Raw genomic sequence first — 11,444 nt, forward strand, 5'->3', positions numbered from 1 at the left:
AAAAAAAAAAAAGATTCAGTAAAATGAGGAACTAAACTGTTCTGAATAATCAGTATCCCCTGCCACCGCCCATCACCCCCTGCTGGAGATTGAACCCAGGTCCTTTGTACTGAGCTACATCCCAGGCTTTTTAATTTTTTTAAGACAGGCTTTAAGTTGCCCAGATTGGATCAAACTTGAAATCCTCTTGCCTCGGCCTCCCACAGTGCTGGGATAACAGGCATGGGCTACCATACCCAGCTTTTCTGTATAATATGTCGAACATCTGTCTTCGTTGTAGGGTTATAGCCTTGAACTTTATGTTTTCTCTGGAATAATATTTCTTTCTTAAAAGTGGGTTTATTCTTTTCTCTCCTTGAAACTTGTCTGTTACTCTTACAGATGTATTATGTGTATTCTTCGTGTTCTTGTTAAAGATCAAAGTACCTGGCACATAATACGTACTCAATAAAAGTTAATCATTATTAATAATAAAAATACTGAACTTGCAAAGATCATATAAGATAAAGGCTCAGACTCTGTGTTTTAGCAGGAAGGGAAGTGAAATCTTACAAGGTAGAGACAGTAGGCATATTTGAGTTGCAGATTATTTCAGAACATTATTGCTGTACCCTGTAGTTCCTGTGATTATTTAATTTTCTGGAGACACGAATGCTAACTAGTGAGAAGTTAATGGTTAATGATTCCTGCCTGAGGGGCAGATAGACAAAGGAAAGCATTGAGAGATGAGAGGGATGCAGGAGATCAGGAAGGATTCAGGGTTCAGGCTCTCAGCACTTCTTCCCCTTTCCTTGCTCAGCTGCTCTCCTCCCTCTGAAAACCTCTCTTCAGTGGAGGGTTTTAAACCCAGTCACAATGCGTAACAAATTACTAGCGGTTTGAAGTATTAACCTGTCCAGGGAAGTTAACATTTTAACTGGGACTGAGATTTAATTTAGTGAGGCTGCCTGCAGGGGTTGGGAACAGAAATGAACAGTCTAGTCTGAGACCACAAGGTCTAGCAAGGACTGGGTGAAAATTCAAACTCAGTTTTTTAAAAATCGCTGTGCCAGCCAAACAAAATACACTGGAAGACTTGATTCAGCTTGCAGCCTGGTAGTTTGTTGCTCGTGAGTTAAAGAAAATATACGTGTGAAATTAGAATCATCATCTAGTAGTCCTTGACAACTGTGTGTAGATGGGTCCTGCTTTTAGGGAGAAGGGGGAAGGGTAGGAGAGTGGAGGGTTTAGTTGTTTTCTGGGGATGTGTGTGGCTCCTGGTGGGACCTTGCGCTGACCTACGGGAGGAGCCACAGGCTCCAAGCCAGACTGCTCTAGCTGGAGTCCTGCTTGGTGTAGCCACTTGCCTTACAAGAGGCTCTTGAAGGAGATACTAGAATGCTTCGTACTCACTGGGCTGTTGGGAAGGCTCAGTGAGATAACGCAGTGTCTGCCTCACTGCTGAGGACCAAGTGCGTTCAGTCAGCAGCTCTTTTTTGACTCCTGACCATGACGGTAGCTATGGGTACCTGGACATCTCCCCTCTAGTGCAAAATGCAGGCTTTAAAACACTTAGATAAATAAGTATCCAGTAAGTGGGGGAGCCATTCTACATTCATCCAAGAAGTGGCTCCTCGATTATGTAAGTGCATGGATACATTCTGTTTGTCAACAGATAGGAAAAGGAATGTTAAGTTTTATTTCCTTGAGACATTTTGTCCTTAAATCAAAAATTTTCTGTGATTATTGTTAAAGTCTGCTCCACTTGAGAAATGCTTCCCTATCCCCCCATCAAACAAACAAATCAAAGACATGAAATAATTGTCATTCTTCAAATAGGAAAATGCACAGTGCTGGACACTCTGGAAGAAACACAAGCGTGAAATGTATGACCTTAAATTATCAGGTACTTTGAAAATCAATTCATTAGGAATGTTCTGACATAGGCTCTTTTTCTTCCTTTCCCTGAATGTGGGTGTAAGGTGTGGTAAGGTCTGGAAGCTGCTGAACAATTCACTCTTCATCTCTGAAATTATGGACTGTGACTGTAGAGGACTGTGTGACAGCCGTCCAGAGGTCCTTTAGAGCATATAGTGCAATGGCTTTAAGACTGAATTCCAGTGGATTGGAGTCTATGGATTGAATTCTAGTAGGAAAAGAAGGATCCTGGGACCTGACAGCAGTCTGTTTGCCTCCCTTGGCCTCCTCCCTTCTCCCTTGGGGAGATTATTCTTCACTTCTTTGAGCCAGTTCTTCCCTGTAACACAGGGATCCATTCCTCTCCTCCTCAGGGACTGGGAGAATTAAATGAGACAGTGGATGTGAGTCCTCAGTGACGATGCTATTTTAGTTGCCATCATCTTTCTCTAGTGTAGTTTGTGATCACCCATTCATCTCTGCTTTGCCCACAGCTCTTTGTTTAGACTCTGGCTTGCTCTTGCCTGGACTTCTGTAGGTGCCTCCTTGCTGATCTCATCCCCAAACCATCCGTTCTGCGTTCTGCAGCTTAGACAGTTTCCCACAACCACTTGCACAACCATTTAAGAGACTTGCAACATCTTCCCATTACTTGACTTTCTTTCCTTAAGGTATTAGTTATACACATTAAAATTTACACATTTCAAAGTGTTTGATGAATTTTGGTAATTATGTACACTTGCATAATCACCCCATTATCAAGACACAGACATGTCCCTCACCCTCACCACCCTCACCTCTGTGGTTCTTTCTTTTCTCATTGCGAGTCAACTACTGATCAGGTTTCTGTCACTATACTTTCTTAGTACACTTTCTGTCACTTTTTTAAAAATAAACTTTAAAATTTTAGATTTACAGAAAAGTGACAAAGCTGGTAGTGATATTGTGAAATACATATTTGGTCCTCATCTTTATTTCCCCTCACGTAGCTCCCAAAACGCTTGGAATCTGCGGAGTGACAAGTGTCTTTTGTATGTCATTGGGCTGACTGGAAGCTAGAGGGCCCCCCAAAGACCCAGGCATGATTAGAAGAGTTAAAACTTAGTGCGAACCCTCAACATCCTGGGAGGTAAGAGGGAGTGAGATTGAATTGATTTCTAATGGCCAGTGACTTACCAGGCTGGGGATTTAGCTCAGTGGTTCCATCACCTGCCTTGCAAGAGTAAGGTCCTGAGTTCGATCCCTGGTACCAAAAAAGAAAAGCAAGTCCCCCAACCAATGGCCAATGATTTCATCAATCATGCCTGCATCATGAAGTCTCCTTAAATCCCCCAAAACACCCCAAATGGGGAGGGTTTGGGGAGCTTACAAATAGCAGAGCTCATGGAGGTTTCCCAGAGGGCTACACACCCAGGGAAGGCAGAGGAGCTCCGAGTCCCTTCCCACACACCTTGCCATAAGCATCTCTTCTATCTGTTAATCTGAACGCTTTGTAATATCCTTTATAATAAATGGGTAAATATAAGTCAAGTGTTTCCCTGGGCTCTATGAGCTATCCTAGAAAATTAATGGAACCCAAGGAGGGGATTCTGGAAACCCCATTTTAAAGCAGGTCAGTCTGAAGTACAGGTGACAGATGAAGTGGGGTGGTCTGTCTTGTAGGATCTGTCTTCATTTCCGGGTAATAGCAGAATAGAATCGGAGTGTAGACACTCAGCTGCTGTCTACTGTGAAAGATTGGCTTGTGAGGGGAAAATGTCCACTCATCTGATGTCAGAGGGTTGTGTTAAATGGAAAGAGTAGGAAAAGATACTTTGGTTTTTCTTATCTTTAATGCTAATATTGGGTTTCTGTAAACCCCACACCCAGTTTCCCCTATTCCTAACACCTTATATGAATATGGTATATTTGTCACAATTAATTAGCCAACATCACATGATCTTTAATATCTATTTTTTATTCATATTTCCTTAGCCTTTACAAAATGCCCTTTTTCTGTTCCAGGATCCTATCCATGCTACATTATAGTTAGGCTTCTATTGGTGCTGATAGTTTCTAACTTTCTTCATTTTTGGCCATCTTGACAGTTCTTCCCAACCCTTCTTATTTGTTTGATTTAGCTCAGTGGTTCTACTGCCTGCCTTGTAAGTGCAAGGACCCAAGTTCAATCCCCAGTACCAAAAAGCAAAACAAAAACCTCGAAATTTCAGAGTCCAGACTGGGGTTGATTGGCCCTATTGCTGCTTGGGCTGCAGTGAGGCAGCTGATTTCATGGCAGCTGGGAGGCAAATAGAAAGACCCAGGATCCCAGTACCCCATCAAGAACATGCCCATGGCCTGACTTCCTCCCGTTAGTGCGCAGCTCCTTCAGGTCCCGCCTCCTCCCAGTAGCACCGCAGGCCTTTAACTCATAGGCCTTTGGTAGTACCCATCCAGACCATGGCACACATGTGGTGTGCTTGGTGGCGGAGAGGAGCCTGGATCGATGTGGGAGAATATCAGAAAATAAACATTGACAGGTAACACAGAGTGGAGGCAAAATGGAGTGAAAGAGAATAAACAAATTCGGTGCTTCTCCCAGTCTTAATGTTGGGGGATGAGAGGTGGGGAGAAAGATTAAAGAGCTACCAGAGTAATGAGTACTTTTTCATTTTCAATGCCAGATATATTGGGTTCTGTCTTAGTACTGATCAAAGCAATCATTATGCAATACATTACCATATACTCTCCATTTCTCTTTTTTCAGTCTGTTGACCCAAATTGAGCTCACACTGTTCTAATTGTGGGAAATGCACTTGAGCAAAGGTCCCAGCTGAGGTGCTCTGAAATCCACTGCCGGGAGGCCACTGTTCCCAGGGTTGCTTCCAGCCAATCACAGTGCAGCACGGATCCTGAGGCAGCACACCTGGTCCTCTGAGGTCCACTTTGGCTTGAGGGCTCCTTGCCAACTTTGTTGAATCTCCTTTGACTGCACAGTGACCTAAAGCACTTGAGTCCACATTCTTTCTCCTTCCCTCAGTCTTAGGTACTTTCTTTTTACTGGGACAAAATACTCAACGCCCACGACTAAAAGGAGAGGTTTGGTTTGGCTCACGGTTGCAATCCATGGTGAGAGCTGGCTCCAAGGCAGGAACCTGATGGCAAGGGGCACGGTGGAGGAATGAATGGTCAGTCCCAGTGGGAACACCCAGCTGAACTGAGTCCCTGAGGTTCTGGGTGTGGAAGACCCACGGAGGACTACTGTCAGAATGCCATAAAAGGAGATCCAGAGGGGAGGACTGCATGATCCTGACTTCCCAGGAGAAACTGTTGCAGTGCTCTTCCTGACTGACTATTCTGGAAGAGGAGCTCAGGGCTCTCCCTGTTGCAGTCCTCTTTGGGAGCTCTGGTCTTTACTTTCGTCATGAGTGTAGCTTCCTAGCTCCAGGCAGATCCCTCAGCCTTGGAGCAGACTCTCTGGCCTCCAGCACCAGCCCTTGGGCTTTCCACATGGACCCTCTGGTCTTCCTTCGTGGATTCCTCGGCCTCCTGATGGAACTTGCATGGGACATCGCCATGGGCTCCAGGCCTTGGGCTGGACTTGTGTGGGACATTGCTGAGGGATCTAGGCCCTTGGCTGGATTCTTTGAGTCTCTAGTGCATGGACAGATCTCCTGGACTCTGCTGCATTTGCCTTTTGAGGTGAATACTGTGAGATAATCCTATAAATTTGTGTGTCCCCTAGTAAATTCCCTAGCACACCCTGACTAAATACATCAACCCTCAGCCAGAGAAAGGAGGGGCTGAGAACAGGAACACACCCTTAGAGGTCTGCCCCAGTGACCTTCCACCCAGCCCCACCTCTACAGCACATTCAGCTGCTGAAAGCAGCCGTGGATGAATCCACGGAGTATAGAGCCCCGTGATCCAGTCACCTCCAGACACTTTGGGGGACATTTGTGAGAGTCAGACTTGAGTGTGTGCCGAGTGCTCTCGGATTTTCTCAGCCCACCTCTCCATTTCTGTCGTAAGTCATTTTCATTAATAAAATTCTCAGCCATTTAATCCTAACCTGGTATCTGCTTCTTGGTATATCTGGATTAACACAACTTCCATAGGCACCTTTGTTTCAATTCTTATGGCTTCCCATGGGCCCATGCCAGCCCATTAAAGTAGATAGCAAGAATGTAAAGAAAATAGGCTATCAGACATTTAGAAGAATTTCACTCTGATCATGAAGGATTCAAAGCAAACAGTTCCATTACAAAATCTGCATACCAAAATAAAATAAAGAAAATATTATACTCTCATAAAAATCAAAAGGTGACTGACTGTTAAATGCTTGGGGCCTTTGAAGATACAAAGTTGCATGATCCTCAACTTTCATTGGTATCAAAATTATCCCCCCTTTTTAAATACAGCTAACTAGTTCTTTTTTCTGTCCACCTTTCTGAAGCTCTAGGCAAGATCTATAGAAGCAACTGCCAAAGATGAGATGCAGGCGTATGTAGTTTTTTACAGAATTTCTTCATGATTCCAATTTATACTGAAGTTTGAGAACCTTTGAACACCACTTCCCCATGGCTCCAGCAGTTGTTTATTTAGGAGTAGTAATGATTCAGACACTTCTGCCACAACCCTGAGACAGGAATTATAGCTATAGGGAACCCTGGTATGAAGTGGGTTGTGATACAGGGAAAGCAGCTAATAAAATGTGTGAATAGTAGGCACCAGAGCTCACCCTTGCAGGAAAATTATAAGAATCAGTGCAAAACAAATACCTCAGAGTTGCTCTATGCAGAGACAGGAGCCAGCCTATCTGTAGGTGTGTGGGGTTGGTGATTCTTTGCTCCTATGATCTGCCAAGCACATAGACAACACAGTGCACTGCATTTTCAAGAATAAAAGGCCGTGGGCAAAAAGATGCACATCAGCTGAAGATTCTGAGAGGTCCAGGGGTAGGGGAGGATATGAATAGAGTCTGCCTCATAAAGGTTGAGTACACTTGGAGGCTGGGAACATCTCCCCAACATTGTTTGCTTTCACCCATGACTTCGTAACGTGGTGTGATCATCTGAAAATAACACACGAGCCTGATATGCCTTCATTCCATGCCAAGACCCTTCCTAATCTATTAGAGTGACCCACTGGATGAAATAGAACAGTCCCAGTCTTTGCTATATTCCCCTCTCTAGTCCAGTGGCTGATTCCCAGGAACTTACTGAGCATGATGTTAGAGATGTTAGACTCAGTGTGGCACCATTAAATCGGTTTGTTTGTTTGTTTTTGGCACCAGCGATCAACTCGGAACCTTGTACTTGTGAGGCTGGCTAAATCAGAGCTTAAACTTCCCCTCTCTAGTCCAGTGGCTGATTCCCAGGAACTTACTGAGCATGATGTTAGAGATGTTAGACTCAGTGTGGCACCATTAAATCTGTTTGTTTGTTTTTGGCACCAGGGATCAACTCGGAACCTTGTACTTGTGAGGCTGGCTAAATCAGAGCTTAAATCTGAGCATAATACCCAGCTTAAATCTGAAATCTTCAGTCATCTTCAATCTTCTTTATAATTTTTGTCTATATCTCCCTCAGGCATAATTAATTACTCCATAGCTACACCCAACTGTAGGAAATAGCACTTCTTTTAGTTGTACAAGAATAGACCCTTACTGAAGGATGAAAATATCTTTTATTACAGAGGCTGTCTTTCTTCCAGTGTATGTTTTTGGCCCCTTTGTCAAAGATAAAATAGTTGAATGTGCTTGTGATTGTTTCTGCATCCTCTGTTCTGTCCCATTGGTCCTCATGTGTGCTTTTGTGCCAGTACCATGGTGTTTTTCCCCCCCATTGCAGTAGCTTTGTAATACATAGGCTGTTGGGAAAATTGTCTACTCACACACAAGAGATTGACTCCAGACCCATATGTCTCACCATGTACTAATCTAAAATAAAATAAATAAAAATAAAATGAAATAAATAGATCAAAGAACTAAATGTTCAAACAGAAACACAACCTACTGGAAGATATAATAGGTAAAAGTGTTGAGGTCAGGAATAGGCAAGGACTTTCTGAACAGAACCCTGGTAGTACAGGAAGTAGTTACAAGAATCAACAGATGGGATCATATCAAATTAAAAAGCTTCTGCACAGGAAAAGAAACAACTAACAGAGTGAAAAGACAACCTACAGAACGGGAAAAAATTTTTTGCCAGGAGTTCCTCAGAGGCCTACTATCTAGAATATATAAAGAACTAAAAAAAAATTAGATCCCTCAAAATAAAAGACCCAATTAAAAAATGGGCAAGTTAAATGAACAGACACTTCACAAAAGAAGTACAAATGGCCAGTAAATACATGGAGAAATGCTCAACATCACTGGCTATTGGAGAAATGCAAATCGAAACAAGAGTGAGATTCCATCTTACTCTGGAAAGGATGCCCATCATCAAGAAATCAAACAGTAACAAATGCTCAAAGAGGCTGCAGGAAAAAGGACTCCTTCTGTACTGTTGGTGGGAATGTAAACGGATGCAACTATTATTGGAAATCAGCATGGAGTTTCCTCAAAAAAACAAACTGGAAGGTATCCTCCTGAGTTAAAGACATCAGAGTACAGTGAACCATGCACACCCATATTTATAGCAGCACAACTCATAATTGCTAAAGCTTGGAAGCAGCCTATATGTCCATCAACAGATGTATGGATAAAGAAAATGTGCTATTTATACACAGTGGAATACTACTCTTCCATGAAGATAAACTTGAGTCATCTGTAGGAAAAGGGATGCACCTTGAGACCACACTCTTAATTGAAATAAATCAGACACACAAGCTTAAATATCACACTCATATGAGCAGCTCCAATTAAATATAAGAGCAAGATAGATCTTTCTCAGATGGGAAGGGGATCAAGAGATGGAGAGAGTGCAGAGGGAGGGGAGGGAAAGGGAATAAAAAAGGAATAAGATGTGTTATTTGCATGTCCCAACCCATCCAAGAAATAAACATCATTTAAATCCCCAGCCCAAAGTTTTGTTTTGTTTTTTACACCCAGTTATCTTAAATGCAAAGGTTAATTGAAGAAGAATCACATCCTTATTTATATCTTCAAATCTGTAGGTGTTTAAATCCCCAGCCCAAAGTTTTGTTTTGTTTTTTACACCCAGTTATCTTAAATGCAAAGGTTAACTGAAGAAGAATCACATCCTTATTTATGTCTTCAGATCTGTAGGTGTTTTGTTTTGTTCGGTTTGGTTTGGTTTTTCGAGACAGGGTCTCACTATGTAGTTGAGACTGACCTGGAACTGTAGCCCAAGCTGGTCTTGAACTCACAGCGATCCTCCTGCCTCAGCCTTCTGAGTGCTGGGATTACAGGTGTGCGCCACCACACCTGGTTGTAGGTTCTAAATAAGATCTCCTGAAGGCAGCATGCTGCTGGTGTTCTGTTTTGAACACATTACTCTCTAAAGAAATGGTTACTCTTGGTTATAGAAGTTGGCCCGCTTGGCATGTCCTCCCACAAAGATGGCCACATTTAAGTGTGGTTTGGGTGGTGTGGTCATAGACGTGAAAATTGAGCAACTTCAAACAAAGCTTCCAACCAGTGGTGAGACAGTCAACAAATGCCAAGATCTTTTATTTAATTAAGCAAAGTACCAGTTCTCTGAAAACATCTGATTGTTGCAAGTGAGAAGCATTAGTCTATCATTGGGTAGCTGGGTACACAACCAAAAAAGGAAGGAGATTAATACGTTTGAGACAGAACTTACTATGTGCAGTGCATTGTTAAGTCCTTTTATATATTCATCCAGTTAGTCACTCAACAAACAACTGGGTCTCACTGGCACTGTGCCAAGAGTTGGGAATACAGAAGTAAAAGGTCACCATTCCTGCTCTCCAGGAGCTAAAAGTCTGATGCGCAAGTACATTGATGAATTCAACCTAGCACGATGGAAGTGATAATAACACAAAGATGAGACCCTGAAATTCAACTCCCTGAGCACCTGATTCTTCCCAGAAGTGTCCTGTAGGTTGGCTTGGAGACATATGGAGACAAGGGGATGAGGAAGCGGGGAAGGGCATTCCGGGGAGAAGGAGCAGTATGCGTAGTGAGACAGCAGCACAAACTCTAGTGTAAGGCTTGGGAGGGGGACCATGTGAGGGCCCCTGCAGGAAAGGAAAGGAGGCTGCAGAGGTAGACGGGCAGAATATGAAAAGTTGCTCTGAAAGCCAGAGGATGCCTGGGAGGGCTGAAAAGCGGAAGTGATGGAGTCAGGTTTGTCTGCCTGAAAGACCCCACTGCAAGTGGTGACATTTGAAGGGAGACCGGCAGGCCGGACAGGGGCACCGGTTAGAACTGACATGGAGCAGTGATCAGTGGAGAGCGGGGATCCAGGAGAGGAGTCTGGATTCTGCTGACTAATGGTGGGGATTGCAGGGGTGCGGAAGGGGTGAAGAATGAAGGGTCCGCAGATAATTCCCAGGATCCAGCCTTATGTGATGGTGCAAATCAGACTGATTCCAGCCAGGGCCTGGATTAGGGTGTGGCAAGTGAGGCTCTGGCCTCAGACATAAAACCAAGGGAGAGCCAAACAGAAAGCTCAGTAATTTTGATAGCTAATATTTTAATGCGCTATTCTAAGAAAGCAAATGCACAAAATCCATGAGCAAAATGTCCACATTTTAAAGAAAGAATCTGACCTTGTGCTTGCAAGCCCTGGTTTCACTGACCTCGCCCTTACTGTGGTTTGTACACGGCAGACCTAATAGGAAAAATTAACCCATTTTCACGAGAAACTGCAGCCAGAAGTCAAACAACTGTCATAGCTGAAGCTCTCACCCGCTCGTGGCAGGAGCCAGCGGCCTGACAGCACGCACTGGACCGAGAGCCCACTTCCCACAGCGCCGCACGGCACCGAGACACCTGTCCACACCGCACTCTGGCTGTTTTCACCTGTTTGCTTTTCGCTTCTAGCAAACAGCAGCCATGTCCATAAAGGGCAGTGTCACCGGGCCCCATTGTCTCAGGGTTGAGTTTAGCAGTGAAAGAGAGGTAATGCTACAAGGCACAACAGAGGGGCAGTCTGGGCTTTTGAGAGCCAGTCTGGACTCAAATAGTGAACATCAAAGTTCGGAGTTTCTGAAAGTGTGGAGTCAGCTAATACAGATTGATTCATCAAAATGGCAAACCGCAGTTTCGGGATGGAGGCATTAAGTATCGAGTCTTGGAATGTGTGCACAGAGATAAGTGAAAGCAGGGGCACTTTAGCACTCAGCCGCTTGATCTCAGAAATCTTCAAGGTTGCGTTCTGCCCCCAAACCTCAAGGGACAATTATGGAAAACAAATAATCTTTCTTTTAGTTTGGTCATTTCTAGGGATTTTGAGCTCCCGATTCCAACTGTCACAACTTCCCTCAAAGACTATGATAGAAGATTCCATTTTAAAGTGGCTCCAAGTGACATCCCCATTGCTGACAGTGGCCCAGCATATGGCCTGGACCGAGTGCAGTTCTCAGCCTGTGTAGTGATGACTGAAACTTGTGGATAAGACACAGAGTATCATCGGACA

The 11,444-nt window shown here is 43.8% G+C and overlaps 1 long non-coding RNA gene across 1 annotated transcript in view; it reads left to right on the forward strand.

Annotated features, from left to right (window-relative positions):
• The window catches only part of LOC104860204, a 25,158-nt gene extending 19,475 nt beyond the window's left edge, over positions 1 to 5,683 (forward strand). Inside the window, exon 3 of the long non-coding RNA XR_002025248.2 lies at positions 4,643 to 5,683. This is a non-coding gene — a long non-coding RNA (uncharacterized LOC104860204). The remainder of the gene's footprint in view (positions 1 to 4,642) is intronic.
• The last annotated feature ends 5,761 nt before the right edge of the window (positions 5,684 to 11,444 follow it).

The sequence above is a fragment of the Fukomys damarensis genome, unplaced genomic scaffold, assembly GCF_012274545.1.
Source record: "Fukomys damarensis isolate Sample0158 unplaced genomic scaffold, DMR_v1.0_HiC HiC_scaffold_19, whole genome shotgun sequence".
NCBI classification, from domain to species: domain Eukaryota; kingdom Metazoa; phylum Chordata; class Mammalia; order Rodentia; family Bathyergidae; genus Fukomys; species Fukomys damarensis.